The sequence below is a fragment of the Schistocerca serialis genome, chromosome 1 (genome assembly GCF_023864345.2).
Source record: "Schistocerca serialis cubense isolate TAMUIC-IGC-003099 chromosome 1, iqSchSeri2.2, whole genome shotgun sequence".
Classification (NCBI taxonomy): Eukaryota; Metazoa; Arthropoda; class Insecta; order Orthoptera; family Acrididae; genus Schistocerca; species Schistocerca serialis.
This window is the reverse complement of record NC_064638.1, coordinates 557,623,050-557,649,420: the sequence shown is the minus strand read 5'-3', so window position 1 is coordinate 557,649,420 and position 26,371 is coordinate 557,623,050. Positions and strand designations below refer to the sequence as shown.

The window sequence follows — 26,371 nt, the reverse complement described above, 5'->3', positions numbered from 1 at the left end:
TTGAAAATGATTAATTGGCGCATGGTAGAGGGTATTTTCTGTAGGGACATTACAGGCACTATAAACTTCTTGCCACTCTTGTTCCTTGACAAGTTTTGAAAAACTCTCTATTGCTCTTGGATTAACTGTACTACGTATTTTGTAATTAAATACGACATTGGTTTGAGTACAAAAACCTTTTAGTTTTAAAATTTGTGCATCATGGTCTGAAAAGCCATTCACCCTTTTACTAACAGAATGCCTATCTAGTAATGAAGAATGAATAAAAATATTGTCTATGACTGTGCTACTGTTCCCCTGCACCCTAGTTGGAAAAAACACAGGTTGCATCAGATCATATGAATTTAGGAGATCTACCAACATCCTTTTTCTTACACAACATGTACAAAATTAATATTGAAGACCACATATAACTACTTTCTGGTACTTCTTACAAAGTGAATCAACAACCCTCTCTAGCTTAAGCAAAAATGCTCTGAAGTCGGAGTTAGGGGATACATATACAACAGCAATTAGAAACTTAGTTTCACTAAATTCAACTAATGCTGCACAACTTTCAAATATCTGTTCAGTGCAGTGTCGTGATACGTCTATGGACTCAAATGAAATACTGTTGCCGGCCGTGGTGGCCGTGCGGTTCTGGCGCTGCAGTCCGGAACTGCGGGACTGCTACGGTCGCAGGTTCAAATCCTGCCTCGGGCATGGGTGTGTGTGTGTGATGTCCTTAGGTTAGTTAGGTTTAAGTAGTTCTAAGTTATAGGGGACTTATGACCAAAGATGTTGAGTCCCATAGTGCTCAGAGCCATTTTTGAAATACTGTTTTTTTACGTACAGTGCCACTCCCCCACCCCGCAAGGAACTCCTCGAGAAACAGCCAGATAGTCTGTAGCCTGGTAAAGGAAGCCTCTGAATTATCAAATTATTTAAGTGGTGCTCTGATATACCAATAATTTCAGAGTTAACATCTATTAGCAGTTCACTAACTTTATCTCTAATACCTCTTATATTTTGATGAAATATGCTAATTCCTTCTCTACATGATTACATCCTCTGAAGGTGAGCGCTTAGTTAGAGGCACTTCCTTTAAGCAGGTATACCTATCAGCTGACTTCAGTCTAAGAAAGGTGCAGCTCTAACACCAACTACTACAGGAATTTTTCCATGAGTGATACCACAAAAACCACCACCACCACCACCACCACCACCACCACCACCACCACCACCACCACCACCATCCACTACACTGGCACCTATAAGCTTAGCCAGCCTCCCCTTCCCATACCTATTGAGGTGCAGGCCATGCCTAGTGACACCCCATCTACTGATAGACCCAACTGGCACCACTGAGATGTGATCCATGCCCTCCGCCATCAGTGCACTCCTCAGCCCCACATTAACGCGCCTAACAGCCGCATTAAGGTGAGGCCGATCATGACGCTGAAACAGTTGCACGAAATGCACATTAGTGCCACCAGTTTGAGTAGCTATCTTAACCAAGCCACCACTGACGAAATATTCCCCGTCCCTATCGAGACTGTTCCCTGCTGCACCCACTATCACTACCTGATCCTCCTCCATAAAATTCTTACATAACTCCCCTATGCTTTCAGTCACCTGAGCCAACCCTGCACTAGGCTTCACAATGCTGGTGACCTGGTACTCACTTCCAAGCACTTCCTGCAACTGTTGGCCCACACCTCTACCGTGGGAACTACCTAGCAGCAGAACCTTCTTTCTGCTAGACTTCGGAACTAACCTAGGCCCCCTAATTGCTGAGGACTGCTGCAAGTTACCTACATCTACGGCTACACGAGGCTCCTCTCCAATGAACTCTGACAGTTGGTCGTATCTATTGCATGTATGCAAAGTAAAACTATCTGAATACGTCCTCTTCCTAGCTACCTTCTTGCCAACTGCCAGTTCCCATTCCCCACCACCCTTCACCCTCCTCAACCTATCTAGTTCCTCCTTTGCGCATTGTAACTGCACCTGAAGGGCACAGATCTTACGCTCCTGCTCCTCTGTTAATTCGTTTCTACTACACATTCTACATTCCCAGGAGAGGATCTCCCTAAAATGACCACTGGCTTCCCCACTGCATTCCCCCCAGTGAAAGTACTTTGAACAAATCCCACACCGTAATCCACTACTCACAAACCTACGACAGAGCCCACACTTTTTACTCATGATAAAATTTTACAGTTACTGAAAAAAATATACGTCTACGTTACCAAAGCTCAGTTTCACCAGTAGAACTATTTAAGAACTAACAATAATGATCTCGAAATTCTCTGCCTACTAAGAAAGCAGCTACTTGTATTAATACTACTACAACACAGCCGATACCAATACCAGCAAAACTTCACAAAATTATTAGTTAAAACCAAAAAATTAAAACGACCACTGTAACACTGAGCGAAGTTAAAACACTAAATCAAAATTTTACTGAAATATTTCACCCGAAAGAATAATAAACGTCAGTTGAAAACTCAAGCACGAAATTTACTAAACGACTTCAACACACTGAAAACTGTATAAAACACAGCGAGCGAACGATTACAAAAGTTTATTAAGTCGTTATTTCGCTACAAACGGCACGAAACACCGCTGAAATCTATTAAATTTAATAACTGTATTACAAAGCACAAATAAGTTTGTCAGTACTTAGCTTATAACCGCTACAGCTGCAGTGCACGCCGCAAAATGTAAACACACTACTGAGGCGCGAGGCTTAGACGAACGACGAAAGCAGACTCACAAATAATAGACCACTCGAGTCAATTAACACAGAAGACAGACTGAGATTAATGAAAATCCACTAATAAGTTACGTTTACGGCAAATATTAAAACAAATAAACTTTAAAATAAGTAAATGCAGTCTAAAATTTACAAAATATTAACGAGCTATTTCAACAGCAGTGCAGCACACGTGACGTCACACCAAATAATTTTCATTAAACCTAACGAAATTAAGGACAGCACACACATGCATGCCCGAGGCAGCATTCGAACCTGCGACCGTAGCGGTCGCGAGGTTCCAGACTGAAGCGCCTAGAACCGCTCGGCCACACCGGCCGGCTGTCATTCATTGCAAACGCCTCAGGTCACCAGGTGGTGAACGTGCCTACTACCGTGAGGCAGTAACTGTAGCCTTCCGATGCTGCGAGTGGGCCTACGATGTCAGCATGCACACGTTCTAACCATTGGTTTGGTGGAAATATGTGCCTAACGGTGCTCTGATATGCCGCGTGATTTTATTCCTCTGGCGCGCTACAAATAAGTTTATAAATGTTCTGCAGGCTGTGTGCATACCTAGCCACACAAAGTTCTGTTTGACCAATCTAGCACTGACTTTACTCCCGGTTTAGTAACCTTGGCTAGTTGGGCATATGAAAATAGGAACAAACATAGAAGCAACCACTTCCACTAATGTACTAAGTGTTATACAATCAACAAATAAAAAGTTTCGATACTGATTTATTTCGTGCAACTTCAATTTTCTCAATAAGTTTTCGTGAGTGAATTTTTGACGCCGATTACACTAACAATTCAACCAACTTTTTATGTTTGAAAGAAAGTAAAGCAATTATTGTCCATTTTATTGAGCAAGCTAGGAAGAAGATCAGTAATATTAAGAAGTATTATTGTACAGTATTATTGATCATCTACAGGGCACTTAAATTCAAAATCACTTTACTCTCATTTTGTCTCGAGAGAGGAAGAACTGTGAAAATACAGATTCTTTGACTGTAACCTTAGTTTGTTTTACAAAATTTATCTGGAAGACGCAATGTCGCACCTCATTTTATCATCCCTCACAGTCTTCCGTCACGCATGAACTTATGCTCGATAAAACTGAACCTTTATATGAGTGCGTGGTGTCTCTTCTTTCGGACATGTCTGATGTCAGCTGCATCGGGATTTTCGACTGTATGGGCAATGGATCCGCCTGCTTCAGTGCGAATGCACAAGTGTGTCAGACATCCCCCGAGAATCTCAGAATACCCAGGATGGAGAAAACGGACAGGGACAGCGGGTAGGTGGCGCTCGGTGGGAAGGTGGATCGACCTCGATGCGTGCCGATATAGTCCGCGCAGTTGCAGTGAACCCTGCGCCCCGGGTGACGCAGTGGTTGACACACCTGCCTAGTAAGCAGAGGATCATGGGTTCGAATCCCGGTCCAGCACACATTTTAAATCATCGCCGCTGATTCCTCGTAAAGTCCTGATGCAGCTGACATCAGTAATCCCTTCCTTTTCCCTTCGTTTCTCCCCCTCCCCTTTCAAGTTATTTGATGCAGAAGTGCTTCGCGGCTATAAAATAATCTTTAGCGGTTGCTTCCAGGCATAAGCTTTTTGGTTATGAGAGGAATGCTGCCATTTCAATTCCTGTGTTCGATGATAATCTCACGGATCATCACGCAGAATTCCAGAATGCTATGACTGCGAGGTATGGCAGAGAGAGCTAATGAAACTTGTTCGTGTATTTGCTTCAACCAATCGCATCGGTTTCTCGTTTATATTCGGCACAGTATCTCCTAAACTTTTTTAAATCAAAGAACCACGTATTACAGATATGTTGACTTGGGAATGATCAGGGCCACCCGTATGAGAGAGGAAAAAATCGTCGTGCATATTCGCTTCCAGGTTTTAAGGACCCATCTATCCAAGCCGCTTCATCAAAAGTCGAACCAATGCACGCGCGCCTCACGTCACTTTTGTAGATGTTACATATTTTTCTGTACTTACGTCCTCAGCCTGACGAAACATGTCAAGTTCAGTCCGAAAATTCGGAATGCAATTAAGTCGTCCTCAGTTTTTGCAAGATTTGTAGTTTTATTTGCGTGTTCCAGTGCTCCAATAGGGATTCGTTGTACACGTTATGTTTTCTTAACCTTCTTTAATTTTTCCTGTGTCTACTTGGACCTCGTATTTACCTTGAACTACGCTTCTAGCGACTGCCAGCTATCCAAGGAAAGTAGTCGTATAGCCGGCCGTGGTGGCCGAGCGGTTCTAGGCGCTTCAGTCTGGAACCGCGCGACCGCTACGGTCGTGGGTTCGAATCCTGCCTCGGGCATGGATGTGTGTGATGTCCTTAGGTTAGTCAGGTTTAAGTAGTTCTAAGTTCTAGAGGACTGATGACCTCAGGTGTTAAGTCCCATAGTGTTCAGAGCCAGCCAGTAGTCGTATAATAAGACAGCACCCCATCTTGTCCATGTGGATTAAGAAAAGGACGGCACAGGCAAGTGCCTAGTTCAGGTAGTAAAGCACTAAATCCTTTAATAACACTACCTGAAATGCCTGTAATAACTTTAAATCCACGGGAAACTTCCAAATTCCAAGATTCAGGATTCCAAGATTTTTGGCAAACATGTAGAGCTTGCCACATCTAATGAGAATACTACGAAGCGGCAGCTGCAGCTACAGCAACATCTACATCTACGTATAGTTCTACACCTACATACATACTTCCAAAGCCACTGGGCAGTGCAAGGTGTGACCGTCAATGTTTGCCTGCAGGAAACCTAATGTGTATTATCTTATTCCCATGATCGCACTACGAGACGATTATAGCAGCGCGTGTTTGAAGTACAGGGGATAGGCAAAATAATGTGAACACCTGTACTTAATTGGGAATGGTTTATTAATAAGGCATTGGACCCCATTTGCCCGTAATACAGCTGCGATTCTTCTTGGGTAATGACATATAATGACTGTATAGTCTGTTATGCCACTCTTCAATCAAAACCTCTTCTAATTCCTGTAGTGACAAGGGAGACGGAAATCTGCTCCGGAGTCTGCACTTCAATATTGCCCACAAGGGTTCGACAATGTTCAAGCCCGGGGACTGTGATAGACAGGGAAAACGCTGCAGTGGCGTTGCATGCTCCTCATACCGCGATTGTACTGTCCTGGTTGTGTGAATAGGTGCATTATCGTCCAGAAATATAGCATCATTGTTGGGAAACAACATTTTAATCACGGGATGCACCTGATCACCCAAAATGTTTACATAATCGTTGGCTGTAACACGGCGTTTGAGACTAATGATGGGACCAGCAGAATACCACGATATGGCTTCCCACGCCATCACACTTCCTCCTCCATGCTTAACCGCTGGAATCAATCAGAATTGTAGACTTCATTTGGCGTTCTCCAGAGATAAACCCGGCCCTATATTGGTAATAACGAAAACGTTTAGTCGTCAGACCTTATGACGTATTTCCACTGATGACCGAGCGAGGCGGCGCAGTGGTTAGCACTCAGGACCCGCGTTCGGGAGGACGACGGTCAACTCCTCGTTCGGCCATCCTCATTTCGGTTTTCCGTGATTTCCCTAAATCGCTTCAGGCAAATGCCGGGATGGTTCCTTTAAAAAGGCACGGTCGACTTCCTTCTCCATCCTTCCATAATCGATGGAACCGATGACCTCGCTATTTGCTCCCCTCCCCCCAAATCAACCAACCAATCACTGATCAGCCGTCCGGGGTTTATGCTCCTGACACAATGTTTTACGCTTCTTTGCGTTGGTTGTCGTCATTAATGGTTTCGTTATAGCAGATCGTCCGTGAATATTCGCTTTATGGAGTTCTCGGTGGACAATGTCGATAGATACGGGGTCTCGAAGATGGCTATTGAGCTCTGCAGTCACTTTAGCCGCCGTAATTTTGTGCTGTTTAGACAGAATTCGTATTAGCGTACGACGATCTCTGTCAGTTAGTTTTGATTTGAGCCCACTATTACGTTTATACTATGATGTCTTTCCATGATTTGTGTTGGCTCTCATGACTGTTGCAACAGCTCTTAGAACATTCAGCAAGTTGGCTGTCTTGGTTACTGATGTTCCAGCTAATCGGGCCCCCACAATCTGCCCTCTTTGGAACTCTGTTAGGTCTTACATGGCACGTCTACCTCGACATCTGAATGCGAATACGAAGTGTGCAACACTCGTAAACAACCTGCACTGATGCCTAGTCCGTACTGAACACGCACAGTCCATCGCGACACTTGCCTTGCCTGCATTGTTGACCGTCGAACACAACCATCCCAGTACTACCACTGTTCAGATTGTTTTGCCTACCCCCTGTATTTAGATGTGTGCTATCACGCCTGCTCTATAGTACACCAAAAGCTGGAGAAATACTCTAGAAATTGTCATACAAGGGATTTAGACGTGTCGGAAGGTGGCTGTAAACTGCAGTGTAGCTACATATAGGTCTTCCTTTCGTCCATCGCGACACTGATTTTACGTGTTCGTCTCGTTTCAAGCCGTATCATAATTTATTTGGTGTGACATGCTTCAGATGTTCGCTTTTTGCCTTGTAATAATAACTGAGTGAGGCTCAATGGCCTCGTCCAACTCTCAGTTGGACGCCACTTTGGCGACTGGCGTGTCACTATCCTGCCACATTATCCATCTCGGGACGGGGATGTATAGTTTAACCTGAACTTCGAACCACTTATCGTTCCTGGTGACTCCTCACACGGTTAAGAGGTGAAGGTAAGATTAAAGGCAGACTGAAAATTTCCGTGCTCCGACCGGTATTCGATTCCGCGACCTCTAGATCTTCAGGCACACACTTTACCGCTAGAGAACCAGGGCCTTGCCGTCTGATTTTATGGTGGGATAAACACCTAAAACTGGTAGCAGGTATGGCGAAAGAAGTCTGTGTTCCGAGTGTTCTGCGACAGCGCAGTGAATTTGTCCAGGACATGGCAAACGAGACGCCAGCGCTTAACTTTACAATACTGCTTCAGGATTTGGCGTCATCAAACAGGCTTGACTGCAGACAAAGAACAAATGCCGAGACATGCTCCGATGATCGCATTCTGTCAGTATAACCCACAGAAAAGTGTAAGAGTGACGCTCCAGAAACTTTAACTTTATCTCTGGAAGAATGGCGATGATGTTCTCGCGAAACCAGGTTGGTAAATTTTGCAGTCTGTATTCGAAGAAGAATGCGTGACAATCATGCAGCTGCCATCGTGCATCTAGCACAAGGAACGTCATCGTGCATCTGGCATAAGTACGCATTACGAGCGCTTCAAACGTAATATTAGTTCGTACATAGAAGACCAATATTCTCAAATATGCAGCGTCTCTCTGGATGGCTAACCCAAAACCAACAAAAAGATTATTCAGACCGGAAAGGAGAATCCTAAGAATAGATGCAACATCCGCCATAAATACGCCAAACAACATCTATGAAATGCCTAATGCAATTCCTTGAATATATCGGTTCACGGAACTAGCTAGTAAAACTGGACAGAACAGATTAAGTACCAATACATCGACGACAAACCTACCCAAAGATGGAGTAACAGTTTCCAAATTTCCAAGGTGTCAGCATAGTTAACCGCCGCATGCAGTAGCCCAAGCGTAAGCAAACAACAGAGAAAGACTATAACGAAACAGAACTGTAAACAAGGGTAGCCAGCGAATTTAACCATCGCGTATTACAAAAGCAAGGAAAAAAAACTAGGAATATGACAGTCACACCTACTGTGTACAAAGGACTCACAGGTTTTAGAGGCGTTTCCCCTCACTTGTAAGGGAATGCTGGCATTATACCATATCCCTAAAAATTAAAATAAAATGAAGAATAGAAACAATGAACAATTAAGATTTCTTTTCTCCCCACCTATAAATAAATGGAGTCCACACAGGACAGCAAAACTTGTGGGTGAAAAAGAGCATAAGCTCTACCACGAAGTCCTCTCTCCATCCAGGAGAAAGAACGGAAGGTGAGAAAAAAAAAAGTAATGAGGAGGAGGAGGAGGGAGAGGGAACGCGTGCAGAGCCATGTGGGCAGTTACTTTCCCTCCTTCGGTATGCGCATGGAATAGGGCAGAAGATCACTGGTGCAATGTACACTCCAACCCTCATCGTACAGTGGACTGCTGAGCATGTATCCAGGTGCAGACATGAAATTTTGGTATACTTACATTTTCAGGTGACTATCTTTAAATCCTCCTTAATGGAAACTTACCAGCAGCACCCACACGCACCTGCAAGAGGTAAGAAACGACATTGTATCAGGAACACTTGCTTCCATAGCTTCAGTTATGTGTACAGTATATTTTGCAATAATAGAAATGCTGTATAAACCACTAAGTTTTGAAGTATCCCAGATAATGACGAAAACATCCAAATTGGCGACAAAATAAACAATCTTTCCAAAGCTATAGGACAAAATGGGAAAGAATTGCCCATCTCGCATCATAATACACGTTTCCTTTGCGAATTGTAAGGGGAGGGTACAAATTTTAACTCTTTGTATGTGCAACTGTGGTGAGTACCTGTAGACAGTACAGAAGGAAGACGCTGTTTCAATTGTTTCACTCTTCAACCTTAAGAATGCAATTGTCGTTTGAAAATCTCATGCTTATAAAGCTCTTTCTTCCTATATTATATTCAGTCTATTTTCATTAGTTACACGACATAATCTTCAGCGCTCTTCTGTAACATCACATTCCAAAAATTTGTCTTTTGGTTTGTACTCTTAATAGCTAACGTTTCACTTCCATATATGGCTACACTACAAACATACAGTTCCAGGAAACACTACAAAAAAATTTAATTTTTATAAATGAAATGTCTTTGCAGTTGCGAATATGGACGACCATAAGCTGTGTAATAGAATGACTATAATGAAAATTTGTACCGGACTTTGATTCGAATCCGGATTCTCCGCTTTTCGCGTCAAATCTGAAGAAAATCTAGAGTTTTCGAAGAAAGCATCCGCCGTCTTCATCAGGCATTTTTGATTGTCGTAGCTTGTGTGTGGTGACCATGGAGGTGACTGGTCGGCATACGTCATCACCACGGCACGCTGCCAGACTGAGCTACACTTTTACGTAATGACGATGAAAATGTACATGCTTTTGTCTCTAAAGTAAAAATAGAGCATACATTAGTTATATATCTGAAATTTAAAACACCACGTCCTTCACATCCTGAAATATTGATCTTTAGATCTGGGGCACGCCGTATAATCAGATTTTTGCAGAGGTTTCCTAAACATTCGCCGATGCAAGCAATGAAGTTCGTTAAGAAACTTCGTAATTTTTTTTGTTACATCCACGTCTTCGTCCGTCCTTTACATTTTCTCACATGTCTCCTGAGCGCCAGTAAATCAACTGCATTTCATACATGGTGAGAGGAACGCCTTCCCCGGCCGCGCGGTTAGAGGCGCCATGTCACTAATCGTACGGCCGCTCCCGCCGGAGGTTCGTGTCCTCCCTCCGGCATGGGTGTGAGTGTTGTCCTTAGCGTTAAGTTAGTTTAAGTAGTGTGTAAGTCTAGGAATCGATGACCTCAGCAGTTTGGTCCCTTAGGAATTCACACATATTTGAACATTTTTGAGCGACTTTCCCCAACACTTATTTTGATGGATTTAAGGTATCTTTTCGCTGTAGTATTTATAATGAGCCGTGAATATTTCCACGATGTTCTTACCTATGCTGTTACTCCTTCGGACACGCCTCATTTCGCACTATCTCTGATATATCGCACGATGTGACCGCGCGAGCGCGCGCGCTCTCCATTCTGTTGCCACTGCTACAGGAACACTCGCGCCTGCCAAGTGGGCGTCGGCGTCCTCTATTGGCAAAACCTCTGCCAACTCAGCTGTGCCAGCACAGCCGAGGCCTCCTTCATTACGTAGAATTTCGTGACCCGAAATACAGTCTCGCTGGTTGACAGACAAAACTTGCATTGGATAAATAGTTCTTTCTTCTCAAGGCGCATCAACCAAGGTCTGCTGCATCGCAATTGTGAAGTGGACACCTTGCTCATCCAGGCAGCGTTAAGTTTTAACTCCTAAGAGCGATGACGGAGTTCGAGAATTTTATCTCAACTGACCTGGCTTCAAAGTCGGTTTCATTTCATCCAGCTATGCATCCTTGAACAAGTCACAGGACACGACACTAGCGTTTTTCTCGATATACTGGGTGATTCAAAAAGAATACCACAACTTTAGGAATTTAAAACTCTGCAACGACAAAAGGCAGAGCTAAGCACTATCTGTCGGCGAATTAAGGGAGCTATAAAGTTTCATTTAGTTGTACATTTGTTCGCTTGAGGCGCTGTTGACTAGGCTTCAGCGTCAGTTGATGCTAAGATGGCGACCGCTCAACAGAAAGCTTTTTGTGTTACTGAGTACGGCAGAAGTGAATCGACGACAGTTGTTCAGCGAGCATTTCGAACGAAGTATGGTGTTAAACCTCCTGATAGGTGGTGTATTAAACGTTGGTATAAACAGTTTACAGAGAATGGGTGTTTGTGCAAAGGGAAAAGTTCTGGACGGCCGAGAACGAGTGATGAAAATGTAGCACGCATCCAGCAAGCATTTGTTCGCAGCCCAGGAAAATCGACTCGCAGAGCTAGCAGAGAGCTGCAAATTCCACAATCAACTGTATGGAGAGTCCTACGAAAAAGGTTAGTTATGAAACCTGAACGTCAACTAGCCGAGGCGATGGATCAGCCGCCAGGCAGCCCGTGACAGAGCACTTCATCACTGGCCTCCAAGAAGCCCTGATCTTACCCCCTGCGATTTTTTCTTATGGGGGTATGTTAAGGATATGGTGTTTCGGCCACCTCTCCCAGCCACCATTGATGATTTGAAACGAGAAACAGAGTTGGAGTATCGGGTTGATATTGCTCGTGTCTGGAGGGGCCCATATTGAACATCTCAGAACTTGTTGTAACTCTTCAGGCTTTCCCGGCGATCTAATGACATCTTGGGTTGTCGGGTGTTCTGCCGGATATCAGCGTCGTACTTGCACGATATTTCGGTCACGTAGCTCGAGACCTTCATCAGGTGCGACCTGAGACTGCTCCTCGAGTGGACCTGGTCCAGTATTTATGCCTATGGACTTCCCCCTCCACCAACGGCTGCAGGCGCTTCCTCTGTGGTCCGCGCCCATTCCCTGTGACCTGCTGGAGCAGCAACGCTCCAGCAGGTCACAGGGAATGGGCGCGGACCACAGAGGAAGTGCCTGCAGCCGTTGGTGGAGGGGGAAGTCCATAGGCATAAATACTGGACCAGGTCCACTCGAGGAGCAGTCTCAGGTCGCACCAGATGAAGGTCTCGAGCTACGTGACCGAAATATCGTGCAAATACGACGCTGATATCCGGCAGAACACCCGACAACCCAAGATGTCATTAGATCGCCGGGAAAGCCTGAAGAGTTACATCAAAAGTCTCTACGGGGAGGAGATGTATCAGAATATCAAGAAGCTGGACAAGCTACGGCAGAAGAAAGGGAAGATGCTGAGTTCTCTCAGTTTTTTGCTGAGGTGTCGAGATGGAGAAGTGGTACCAGTATTTGCCAGAATTAATCATCATATCAACTCCAGAGCGGCGAACAAGATAAAACGCAGAGCTAGCATGGCACTGGTGAGAGAGAGGATTCGAGATATGCGCCACAGGTTAGATGTTGTGGCCAGGGAGCTGTTACACATTCATCTGTACATGGCAGCTTCCTTAACAAGAGAAGATTGGGATTGGGTAGACCGTGCCTCCTGGTCTTTAGCTGAGTGTGCTAGAAGGAATGCCTCATCTTGCCAATCTGCAAAGTTTGACCGCATGAGCAAGAAAGCACAGCAGATGGAAGAGACACGCACGGTGACGAATCTGAGTAGCATACAGTTTGATGATACAACCTTAAAGGTACTCAGCAGGGGTCTCAACTTTGCTACGACCCCTAGAAACGTACCCATTTCAGGTTTCGTCAGTGCAGTAGAGCAAGTTGCAGCCACACTTCCACCTAATGTGGCAGAGGAAGTCCGCCGAGAGACCTGCAGGGCCCTCACCAAGGCCAGGCCGCCGTAATCGAACATCACAACCGAGGAGAGGCTTGCACTCAAGAAACTACGGGAAGACAACAGCATTGTGGTACTGCCAGCAGACAAAGGGAACTCCACTGTCATCTTGCAGCGAGTGGATTATGATGAGAAAGTACGCCAACTTCTGGAGGACCCTGCATACAGAATTCTGGAGTGTGACCCCACGGACAAGGTGGCCAAGAAGACTAGTGCTCTCTTGAAGGAAACAGGGATGCCCGATAAGATCATCAGACAACTACGGGAAAAAGCGCCAGTGCCACCCAGACTGTATGGTCTGCCTAAAATACACAAGGAGGGTGTGCCCCTACGTCCTATTGTCAGTAATATTGGGGCACCTACGTACACAACAGCCAAGTACCTGAAAGGTCTCCTGGCTCCATATGTGGGGAAATGTATTCACCACATCCGCAACTCAGAAGATTTCCTGCAACGCCTCAAGCAACTGCACATCACAGATTCGGACATCATGGTTAGTTTTGATGTGGTATCGCTGTTCACCAGGCTCCCACTGATGGACTCACTAGAACTGATTGCAGAGAAATTTGATGGTGCTCTGTTGGACCTGTTCAGTCATACACTGACATCCACGTATTTCCTGTACAGAAACCAATATTACGAGCAAACTGAAGGTGTAGCTATGGGCAGCCCACTTTCCCCTGTGGTTGCCAACATGTTTATGGAGAGTTTTGAGGAGAGGGCATTGGAGACAGCCACATTTAAACCCACATGCTTCTTTAGGTATGTAGATGACACCTTCGTGATCTGGCCACATGGGATGGACAGGCTCAATGAGTTTCTTGAACATCTTAACTCATGCCACCCTAATATCAAGTTCACCATGGAACTGGAGAAGAATGGCCAGCTGTCATTTCTGGATGTACTAGTCCAGAGGAAAGCAGATGGATCAATTGGCCACAGTGTGTACCGAAAACCTACACACACTGATTTATATCTGCAGGCCAGCAGTTGTCACCACCCTGCACAGAAGAATGGGGTTCTGAAGACTTTGGTCCACAGAGCACGTGCCCTATCAGACTAAGAGAATCTACCCATAGAGATAGAACGTCTCAAAACAGTTTTCTCCAAGAATGGATACATGGACAGACAAATTGAGAGGGCACTCAGACCAGCCACTATACCACAGGTTCCTGAAGAAGACCAAGATGAAGCAAGAAAGGTGGCATATCTGCCCTATGCTGGCTCTATTTCTGCCAGAATCAGTAGGATCCTGCGTAAACACAATATCAAGTGTGTTTTCTGTCCATCCAACAAGATCGGGGGACTGCTGGGGAGTGTCAAAGACGACCTGGGGTTACGAAAACCAGGGATTTACAATATACCTTGTCAATGTGGCATGTCCTACATTGGCCAGACGACAAGAACTGTGGAGATCAGGTGCAAAGAACATCAGAGGCACACTAGATTAAGACAGGTGACTAAGTCAGCCATTGCTGAACACTGTCTAGAGCTAGATCATGCCATGAAGTATGAGGATACCAAGATTCTAGCACAAACACCCAGATTTTGGGACAGTGTCATAAGAGAATCGATTGAGATTAAAATGGCTGACGATCTTATGAATCGTGACACAGGGTACCAGCTAAGCAGAGCCTGGGATCCGGCTCTGGAATTGTTAAAGGAGCAACGGGGCCAGCTACAACACTACACAAACAGAAGAACCAGAGACATGGAGATGGTAAACGAGCCCCTGACGGACTGCCAGGAGCACCAGACCGAAGATGGAACACCCAGAAGTGGGACTGGTGGGCGCGGACCGCAGAGGGAACATCCAGAGCCGCAGTTGATGAAAAACGGAGCGGCAACGCTCCAACAGGTCGTGGTGAGCGGGCGCGGACCGCAGGGGGAACGCCTGGTACCCCAGACCGTAGATGAAACCCCCAGGAGCGGGTTTGGTGGGCGCGGACCGCAGAGGGAACACCTAGAACCGTAGCGGACGGAAAATGGAGCAGCAATGCTCCAGCAGGTCACAGGGAATGGGCGCGGACCACAGAGGAAGCGCCTGCAGCCGTTGGTGGAGGGGGAAGTCCATAGGCATAAATACTGGACCAGGTCCACTCGAGGAGCAGTCTCAGGTCGCACCTGATGAAGGTCTCGAGCTACGTGACCGAAATATCGTGCAAGTACGACGCTGATATCCGGCAGAACACCCGACAACCCAAGATGTCATCTCTGAACTTGTTTTTGAGTGAAAAATACCTTTTTAAATACTCTTTGTAATGATGTATAACAGAAGGTTATATTATGTTTCTTTCATTAAATACACATTTTTAAAGTTGTGGTATTCTTTTTGAATCACCCTGTATAGCGGAACCTGTACCAACTTTTATTCCGCAATACGTTCGACTAGCGAACCCGACAATACATCGCAGTTCATAAATATTTCGCAGAAAACGTAGTTGCATGAGTAGGACTAAAAATAATAGTGTGCTCATTAATGTAAAGAAGTACCTCGTAATCTGACTCGTTCCACGCGCCATATCGATAAAAGAATAGTTCAAATGATTATGGTACATGCAACTAACTAACTAATTAACTATGTAAGGGAAATTGGATGTACATCCAAATTTCTGTCTCCCCCTCTCTATATCCATCTCTCCTTCCCCCCTTTCTACGTCCATTTCCTTCTCCCCTCTCTCTATCCATCTCCTCTTTCCCCCTCTCTCTGATGTTATATCATGCCAATTGTTATTGCAAAAGTAACCTTGATTGTGAACTGAAGTGACTTAAAATGAACGGAAAAATCGGTCGGGATCATATGTATACGGCGTATTATAGATACCTCTCCAGCTGCTGGATAGTAGCTACGGTGACAGTACTTCGCATAGTTTTTATCTGCAAACGGGTAGGATTACAACTTTGCGGACCATTCAGATTGCGTAGTATTCTAATAATAAGTCTACATGTCATACATACACCTTTCCTGGTTTTTTTTTAAACAGACTGCGAAGAAGGGACAAAACAGCGCACTGCTATGCATACAATTTTCGCTTAAAATTACGAATAATGAGAACGATTTTATGTGGGAGGAACAATTTGTGTAATGGTTTAAATACTCTGCGAGAAAGAAAACATAACGCTAAGTTTTCACTACACATCAAATTTTCTTCCCCGCAGTCCGTCTGAACAGAAGGTCTGTAATTTGCTATATAAAGAAATATATTGCCTGTGTCCGTCTGAATATATTTACTGGAGTACGCTGTAAAAAAAAAGGAAAAAAAAAGAAAACTGAAGTAAATAGGCCAAGAGCTTTTCGAGATTTTTCCTCTGAACATACGCGCACGGGCATACCAGCACGCTGGACGTTGTTGTTGTTGTTGTTGTGGTCTTCAGTCCTGAGACTGGTTTGATGCAGCTCTCCATGCTACTCTATCCTGTGCAAGCTTCTTCATCTCCCAGTACCTACTGCAACCTACATCCTTCTGAATCTGCTTAGTGTATTCATCTCTTGGTCTCCCTCTACGATTTTTACCCTTCACGCTGCCCTCCAATGCTAAATTTGTTATCTCTTGATGCCTCAAAACATGGCCTACCAACCGATCCCTTCTTCTAGTCAAGTTGTGCCACAAACTTCTCTTCTCCCCAATCCTATTCAATACCTCCTCATTAGTTACGTGAGCTACCCACCTCATCTTCAGCATTCTTCTGTAGCACCACATTTCGAAAGCTTCTATTCTCTTCTTGTCCAAACTGGTTATCGTCCATGTTTCACTTCCATACATGGCTACACTCCATACAAATACTTTCAGAAACGACTTCCTGACACTTAAATCTATACTCGATGTGAACAAATTTCTCTTCTTCAGAAACGATTTCCTTGCCATTGCCAGTCTACATTTTATATCCTCTCTACTTCGACCATCATCAGTTATTTTACTCCCTAAATAGCAAAACTCCTTTACTACTTTAAGTGTCTCATTTCCTAATCTAATCCCCTCAGCATCACCCGATTTAATATGACTACATTCCATTATCCTCGTTTTGCTTCATTCTACGCTGGACATAGAACAACACATCCTGAGTGATAGGGAGGCACTGAGTGTGAGGTAAGATAATCGGCTTTTGAGCTCCATGAGGTTCATTAGTCTCCGTTAACGACGTGGTTGAAATAGTTCCCTCAAGCCCCACATTCAAATCTACGGTGGGGATGTGACATCCGTTAGTAACACACTTACGGTTGTCCTGTAGTTATGTAAATAATTCAGCGCATTTCTGTGTTGTATCATCGAGAGAAGCTTTCATGCACCACTAACATTATAACCTCTAGCCCGTTTGAAGCTGTCCCCGCACAGAGGAACACGCAGAATTTTTTACGTTCCAGCGAGAGCGCTAAGGCCACACGTGCAGTCTTGGAGTCTGGCAGCATGACGCACTGATGAAGTACGACAACCAATCACAGGCCTTCTACGGTCACAACAATAGAAGTCATGACAGCAATTGTTCCTGCCTGATGAATGTGACGGAGGCTTCCCTCGAAAGCTCGAGATTGTCTTCGGATTTGACATGGCAAGTAAGCCGAGATTGCCTTTTATACAAGGATCTCGTTGCGATAAAATTCCATCTTATGCGGCACAGGCTATTCCGAAGAATGATGGTACAATAGTGTGCAAAACTTAAGGACGAAAGTAGCTTTCGCACGTTGTGTCACTGCCAAGCAAAATAACTATACGAAACTTGGAACATACTTAGAACTGCTACAGTATAGTACAAAGGGTAACTGTAAGAAATATGCAATGAGATGAATAGAAATGACACTTTTATTCAAAGAAAATAATTATATGGAATTCATTGTGATTTATGATAATCTCTTGAACATTACAAAAGGCGAGACATGGTTCTTAATAGGCTGTGTGATCACCACGGACGCCTCTGCAACGTGCCCCCACGATGGACGCAAGGTTGTTAAGGAGTTCTTGTGGTAGGGCGTTCCATTTCCCCACCAGAGCAGTTGATGGTCACTGGTGCACATGGAAGCGCTGCAAACCGTCTCTCCAAAGCGTCCCACACATGCTCCTTGAGATTTAAGTGGAGGGACGAGCAGGCCACTCCATTCGCCGAATATCCTCACTTTCCAAGAGCTCCTGCATTTGCGCTGTTCGACACAATAGCGCATTATCCATAAAAATTAAGTCAGGGCCGAATGCACTCCTGAAAAGGCGGACATGTGGTACGAGTACAGTGTCACAATAACGCTGACTGGTGAGTGTCGCGTGTTAAAAGATTTGGTGGTCAGTAAGCTCATTCAACATTATACATTCCAACATCGTAACACCTGCACCACCAAAACGATCGTGTTCGACAATGTTCCTGGACGCATTGCGTGTTCCAACCTCTCGTCTGATGAGTGTTTAAATCCAGCATTGTCGAACATAACATTTTAAAGAACCTAGTTCTTACATAGGAAAACAGCAATCTTTAATTATTATAAATAAACAGGAAACAGTCTTGATCGCTTAACTTTTTTAATGGTGACCGGTTTCGATCTTTATATCAGATCATCTTGGGACCGTGAATGCCTGCCGGAGGCGATGGCGCATGGCAATCCTCTTGTTTATGTCTGGTGGTTAAATCCCACAGCACAAGTGTGGAATGCATCGGGGAGACGTACTACAACACATTCACAAGCATCAACGACCATCTATCAATTGTAAACCGCGCTGGGGGATGAATGGAATGACCCATCATGAGAATTCCTTACCAACCTTGCAGCCAGAATGGGAGCGCGCTGCAAAGCATGCGCGGACGTCGGCGGTGAACATACACCCAATTAAGAACCACGCCCCGCTTTTTGTGATGTCCACGGGGCAATCGTGAATCGCGGTGACTTCAGTGTAATTATTGTCTTTGAGGAAAAGTCATTTCTATTCGTCTCATTGCGTATTTCTTTGACATACCTTGTGTACTATACTGTACGAGTTCGTTCTATGCATGGTCCAAGTTTCATCGAGCTATGTTACTTGTCAGTGACAGATCATGCCTAAGTTACTTTCGTCTTTAAGTTTTGCACTCCAGTGCACGAAAGAAAATAGTTGATACGCAGCTGACTAGAATATTCTACATTTACATGATTACTCTGCATTTCTCAATTAAGTACATGGCAGAGGGTTCATCGAACCGCTTTCAGGCTATTTCTTTCCGTTCCACTTTGGAATAGCGCGAGGTAAAAACGGACACTTAAATCTTTCCGTGCGAGCTCTGATTTATTTTATTATGATGATCGTTCCTCCCTCTGTAGAAGAGCGCTACCAAAATATTTCACACTCATAGGATAAAGATGGTAATGGAAATTATATGAGTAGATTCTGCCGCGACGAAAATTACCTTTGCTTTAATGATTGCCAACCCTATTTCGCGATAATACAAAACTAGATTCCCTCCATTGAACTTTTTGTTCTGCCCAACCCTATCTGGTGCGAATCCCCCACAAGCTTATTGTAAGCTGCCTCTCTAGTACACCTATAGCATTTTTCACTTGTTCTACCAATGACTCACTATCTTTGATTAAATAAAAATATGGCATTTCAGTCTTTGATCGCTATTTTTTTATTTTCAATGACCGGTTTCAGGCTGGCTGCCCATCTTACAAAGTAACTTGTGAGTACAGAACTATCGGTTCGCTTTGAGTTATGACAGAGAACCGATAGTTCTGTACTGACAAGTTACTCTGTAACTGCAATATATGATCTGCCAAGATGGGCAGCCAGCCTGAAACCGGTCATTGAAAATAAAAAAATAGCGATCAAAGACTGAAATGCCATATTTCTGTTTAAAGTACGATCGCGTCAATCCCACTAAGACAATCATGTCTAGTTTTGAATCACTATCTTTGGTTTGCTTTCCCCACAACTTCATCTACGTGATCGTTCCAATTTAAGTTATTCGTAATTGCAGTCCGTAAGTATTCAGTTGAATTTACAGTTTTTGGATTTGTGTGTCTTATTCTGTAACCGAAATTTGAGGGATTCCTTTTAAAGCTCATGTGAAAAACTTCACACTTTTCCATAGCACGCAATTTGATTACAAATATCTTGTGAGGAACGGTGTCGAAAGCCTTTTGTAAATAATAAAATATGGGATCGATGTGACACATCCTGTCGACAGGAATTTGATTCGACTTCAGAGGATTGAGTGTAACTTGACAGTCTAAATTGCCGGTTTTTACGTACATCAACCATGCGGAACAAATTTGTGGTATCTGCGAGAGCCACCACAAGAGCACTCAAGAACACGCAGCTCGTAATCTACGGGAAATGCACGCGCTGCGGCTAGATCTATGGGGCGGTCTGTAGTTGGTCACGCGCCAAAGAGTTGTAGAATTCATGTTACGAGTAATTGCTGCTGCTTTATGTGCCAACGCCCAGACAGCACGTGCGCTAATAGATGGTTGGTCAGAATATACTGGCTGGTGCGTATGGAATATTATTCTAGAAACAAATCTGATTGAAATTGAACGAAAAAAGGGGGTGGTAACTGATTGTTGAAAGCACTGGAGGCAAAAATATTGCTCTCAAAAACCGAATAAAAATGCTTGACAATGTTCAATAAGCTCAAGTGTCACAAATAGATTATACGCTTTTTCTGTTTCCAAAATATATGTACGAGGCACATCAACATCAGAAAGTTTATACAGAATAAAGCAGAACCTGTGGAAGTGGTAGTACAGTATTTCAAATCGGAGGTCTACATAAGTCGTAAATGTAGATGCCTTTTTCATTCACACGTCAGAACGTGGTTGAGTACGAACAACTGCCTTGGCGAATGTAATTGAATGTGTTTCCAACTTTATGGCTGTCGCCTACCATTGATTTCACAACATGAAAACAGTGAACTAAATTTGGTTTTGGCAAACTCACTCAGGGGCGAAACGGCAGAGGAAAGCATTAAATACTAGGAAAACTATCCTGTACGGTATACTTATTTATACTAAATGAGAAATATATGCGGTGCTTTTCCATCCAGTTTCTTAAGATTATGTCTTCTTAATGACGGAAGATGACAACTTACGCATAGAACTACAAAGTTTATTTCCGAAGGGTATATCTTTTACATGCGTACACATACAACCTTGAGGTACTTTTAAAAATATGTTTCACTAGCTGCAGTGCTCAGCGTTGCCCGGGTTGTTTAATATCTGCCACACAAATAAAGGGCCCTGTGCCTTGTTGATACTTACAGCGAATGGAAGCCGCATAGGAAAGTGCAATCGCTTTTATCCAAGGGCATACTAAATCATTGGGTATCAACGAAATGCGAGGAATGAATACCCCCGTGATGACGGTAGCCTGTCTTACGTCTGGCAATAGGCTCTTCACGGCCAGCCTTGTCCCGTTACAATGTAACAACGGCAAATAATCTTATGTTAAAAGTTTGCTTCTTGTTTCTGTCAAATTCTCGAGCTTTCGCTCGTCCCGTGATCTATTGACGTCTGATGGTACTATCTCCAAGACGAGTATTGCCGCTGTAATTTATTCTCGTGATAGGAATTACAGTCTGTTTACCAAGACATATTCGTTTGTTAGGTATTCAATTTTTCATCGATTTTCTTTATTGTTTCATTTGAATGTAAAAATCTGAAGTAAAGTGACTAAGAACTCTGAAGTAAATCGGTCAAGTACTTTTCCAGATGTTTGATAACAGCGTTTTTGCTTTATATATTTTGTACATATATTTACATGTTGTGCGTATTACATATAGATTTATAGCCTATGTCCGCGCAAATGGTCATTCGGTATCGTGTAAACCGGCCGAGACCTTCTAGAGATTTTTGAAAACAACCTTTTCGCTTTAATTTGCATACATTCGGAAAAGACCATGCTTAAATGGCCTTCAATAGCGTGAAAAGCTTAGAAGGTGCTGCAATTTGTGAACATCAAAATTCGGCTAAACAAAAACAAAAAACTATCTGCAGGCCATATAGTCTACTAGAGTGAAGAAGTGGGCGTTAAATAGTCTTTTGATAAAACAACAAAGGTAGCTCTTGTGCCTGAGTACTCCTTTAGAGGCATGATAATATTAATGTCAGGTGATATTCCTGCTTACTGACTACTATGTAACAAGTCTGATGTTATTTCAATTAAAATAGTCTTATAAGTGTATTAGAAAGGAGCAAAGTTCAAATGGCTCTGAGCACTATGGGACTCAGTGCCCTAGAACTTAGAACTACTTAAACCTAATTAACCTAAGGACATCACACACATCCATGCCCGAGGCAGGATTGGAACCTGCGACCGTAGCAGTCGCGCGGTTCCGGACTGAAGCGCCTAGAGCCGCTCGGCCACTGTGGCCGGCAAAGGAGCAAAGTCTTTTTGACCAATGACATCTTTAAACTTATGACGTACCAATCTTAATTTTGCGAACTTGTATCTATGTTATCTCTTTCCTTTCTGGCAGCGGCGCGATACAGATTTAAGTATATTCATTGTAACGTTTTACGGATAGTAACTGGACCATTATACACTCCTGGAAATTGAAATAAGAACACCGTGAATTCATTGTCCCAGGAAGGGGAAACTTTATTGACACATTCCTGGGGTCAGATACATCACATGATCACACTGACAGAACCACAGGCACATAGACACAGGCAACAGAGCATGCACAATGTCGGCACTAGTACAGTGTATATCCACCTTTCGCAGCAATGCAGGTTGCTATTCTCCCATGGAGACGATCGTAGAGATGCTGGATATAGTCCTGTGGAACGGCTTGCCATGCCATTTCCACCTGGCGCCTCAGTTGGACCAGCGTTCGTGCTGGACGTGCAGATCGCGTGAGACGACGCTTCATCCAGTCCCAAACATGCTCAATGGGGGACAGATCCAGAGATCTTGCTGGCCAGGGTAGTTGACTTACACCTTCTAGAGCACGTTGGGTGGCACGGGATACATGCGGACGTGCATTGTCCTGTTGGAACAGCAAGTTCCCTTGCCGGTCTAGGAATGGTAGAACGATGGGTTCGATGACGGTTTGGATGTACCGTGCACTACTCAGTGTCCCCTCGACGATCACCAGTGGTGTACGGCCAGTGTAGGAGATCGCTCCCCACACCATGATGCCGGGTGTTGGCCCTGTGTGCCTCGGTCGTATGCAGTCCTGATTGTGGCGCTCACCTGCACGGCGCCAAACACGCATACGACCATCATTGGCACCAAGGCAGAAGCGACTCTCATCGCTGAAGACGACACGTCTCCATTCGTCCCTCCATTCACGCCTGTCGCGACACCACTGGAGGCGGGCTGCACGATGTTGGGGCGTGAGCGGAAGACGGCCTAACGGTGTGCGGGACCGTAGCCCAGCTTCATGGAGACGGTTGCGAATGGTCCTCGCCGATACCCCAGGAGCAACAGTGTCCCTAATTTGCTGGGAAGAGGCGGTGCGGTCCCCTACGGCACTGCGTAGGATCCTACGGTCTTGGCGTGCATCCGTGCGTCGCTGTGGTCCGGTCCCAGGTCGACGGGCACGTGCACCTTCCGCCGACCACTGGCGACAACATCGATGTACTGTGGAGACCTCACGCCCCACGTGTTGAGCAATTCGGCGGTACGTCCACCCGGCCTCCCGCATGCCCACTATACGCCCTCGCTCAAAGTCCGTCAACTGCACATACGGTTCACGTCCACACTGTCGCGGCATGCTACCAGTGTTAAAGACTGCGATGGAGCTCCGTATGCTACGGCAAACTGGCTGACACTGACGGCGGCGGTGCACAAATGCTGCGCAGCTAGCGCCATTAGACGGCCAACACCGCGGTTCCTGGTGTGTCCGCTGTGCCGTGCGTGTGATCATTGCTTGTACAGCCCTCTCGCTGTGTCCGGAGCAAGTATGGTGGGTCTGACACACCGGTGTCAATGTGTTCTTTTTTCCATTTCCAGGAGTGTATTTTAAGCTTCGTTTTATTTTGTAAAATGGGTAACCTTGCACTTATCTTGTTTGAATCATATAACGCAAGTAATTTCTGGCCGTTTAGAGTAGGTTGGGAGCGACTTGCTTGGTGACTAAACGATCGGTCACCATAAGCGCTCTACCGTTGGTTATGTAAGCCTTTGAAAATCGAGCTTGCATCTTAATACGAAGTCCGATTAACTTTTTACAAAATAAATGTCTTTGTGTGAACTGAAGTACACGGTTATTCGTCACCAAGAGCGCTGTCAACGAACAGTGGCCGCTCTGGCCTGAATTTCAACTTTCATTCAAGGTGGTTAGGCCCATGAACTTTTAGGTAGTGCGACATAATCAGTAGTAGTTCTGTTTAGGTATTGCCCGTAGCAAAAAAATGTCCTGTGTTTTTTCTTTGCAACAATTGTGTATTCACTAAAAACAAGGGGATAATAAGATTCGCTCACACATTCTTTGAGCCCATAAATATGCATTAGCGACTGAAGTTCCTTTGGAATAAGCGGTGCTGAATATACAACGAGGGCTTCAGCTTGCTCCAGTCGGCTATTTAAAGTTTTCGGTTTTTCGAGCAGAATTGACAAGAGTAAGACATGAATAAGTAGTGTGTTTCGTTATTTTCAATAAACAATAGCCAAATATTTTAGCAGTTATTCCACACCATATCAAGTTTTAGTAATATGTATATGTCGGTGCTACTTGGGAGTATGAATTTAGATTAAGTGATTAGACATCTCATGCCGCTCGTCAGTTAGCTCCAGTCCCCGCTATGTCGGTTGAAATGTGGCCTATGATACCTCTTCCATATCGGAAGGTACCTTCTGAAGTGTTTCCGTTCGAATAAGCTAATTAAATTTCCTGTTCGTGTATATGATAAAGATCCTCTTCAAAAGGGGAGGTACTATTGTTCTCATTTTTACTTTAAATTGTTGTAATTGCTGATTATCTTGAGTTTGAGTAAATGCTTCCGGCAGTTGAGACTGCTGGTGGCGTTTCTGTTCGAATCGAGACGCTCACGGTATGATGATGATTGTTGTTGTTGTTGTTGTTGTTGTTGTTGTCTGCAGTCCAAAGACTGGTTTGATGCAGCTCTCCATGCTATTCTATCCTGTGGAAGCCTCTTCATCTACGAGTGACTACTGCAACCTACATCCCTCTGAATCTACTTAGTAAATTCATCTCCGTCTCCCGCTACGATTTTTACCCTCCATGTTTCCCTCCAACACTGAACTGATGGTACCTTGATGCTTCAGAACGTGTCCTACTAACCGATCCCTTCTTCTAATCGAGTTGTGCCCCAGATTCCTCTTCTCCCCAATTCTGTTCATTACCTCCCCATTAGTTACGTGATCTACCCATCTAATCTTCAGTATTCTTATGTAGCACCACATTTCAAAAGTTTCACTCACGGTATATAGACAGGAAAGCAAGTGAAAATCGCACTTTTTGCAGGATATCGATGATCATACGCCAGGCAGCATAGATCAGCATGTGAACAAACACACGGATAATGCATATCCTTTCCATCCTGTGCTAGATTGTCACGTTGACGATGAGTACACGGCACGACGATTTTCAGTCACGTGATACGCCAAACTACATTGAAGAGCCGAAGCAATCTGACCACTGCTTGATAAATCGTTACTCCACATATGTAATAAGGCAATACAGAAGCTATTTGGCACCACGTAGCTAAGCACAGGTCACGCAATCCCGCAAATTACGGGCCGCTGACCTGTGGCTGCGCTGTCTTGCATCAGGTTGAGATCAGGCGAATTCGATGGCCAAGACTTCAACGTGAGTTCACTATCACGCTCCTCAAAACACCGCAGCATGATTTTGGCCTTGTGACTCAGCCATTTATCGTGTTGGAAGATGCCGTCGCCGCCAGTGTAATCCATCATCGTGGGATGCAGCTGCCTGTAATAATGTAACGTAGTGCACAACTGTCATGTTAGTATTCTATCCATTAGTACGACAGTTCCATGCAAGCCGAGGTGAATGTCCCTCATAGCATAACACTGCGTCCGTGGCGCACTGCACGTTTCGAGACGTAGTTCGCCGGGATGGCGGCGTATTCAGACACGACGATTCGCCCGTCCAAGCGACATGTTTCCAATAATGTACGTTCCAATCTCGATCACCCCCTGCCCGTTGCAACGTAATTGAAAATGTCGTTGGGTCAATATGGGAACACACAGGGGTCGTCTGCTGTGGAACTCCACGTTCAACAATGTCCGCTGAATGGTGTTTTCCGAAGTACACGTGCGTGCACCAACTTTGCACCTTGTTCTCAGATGTGTCACAGATCGTCGCGCATACTGCTTTTCAGGGAAGGCAAGTGTCCGGCCTCCACTATCTGTGATGAGGTATGGACGTCCACCACATTGTCGACTCTTGGAGGACTCACCGTCCTTCACTCACTTTTCATATATTTTCACGATAACAGCATGCGAACAGCCGATCAGCTTCGCTGTTTCTGATACGCTCGTTCACAGGCACCGAGCCATAACAATGTGCCCTACGTCGAAGTCGCTGACCACTATTTCAGGAGCGTTGTCTCTCAAACAGACTAGCTACCCGCGACTCAGTTCTCCCTGACTATATATG

The 26,371-nt window shown here is 44.6% G+C and overlaps 1 protein-coding gene across 1 annotated transcript in view; it reads right to left on the bottom strand.

Annotated features, from left to right (window-relative positions):
• LOC126475444 (protein retinal degeneration B) overlaps positions 1-26,371 on the bottom strand; it is a 600,634-nt gene that overhangs the window by 409,555 nt on the left and 164,708 nt on the right. The window contains exon 2 of the mRNA XM_050103311.1: positions 8,991-9,009. The gene's annotated coding sequence lies outside the window, so the exon portion shown is untranslated. The remainder of the gene's footprint in view (positions 1-8,990; positions 9,010-26,371) is intronic.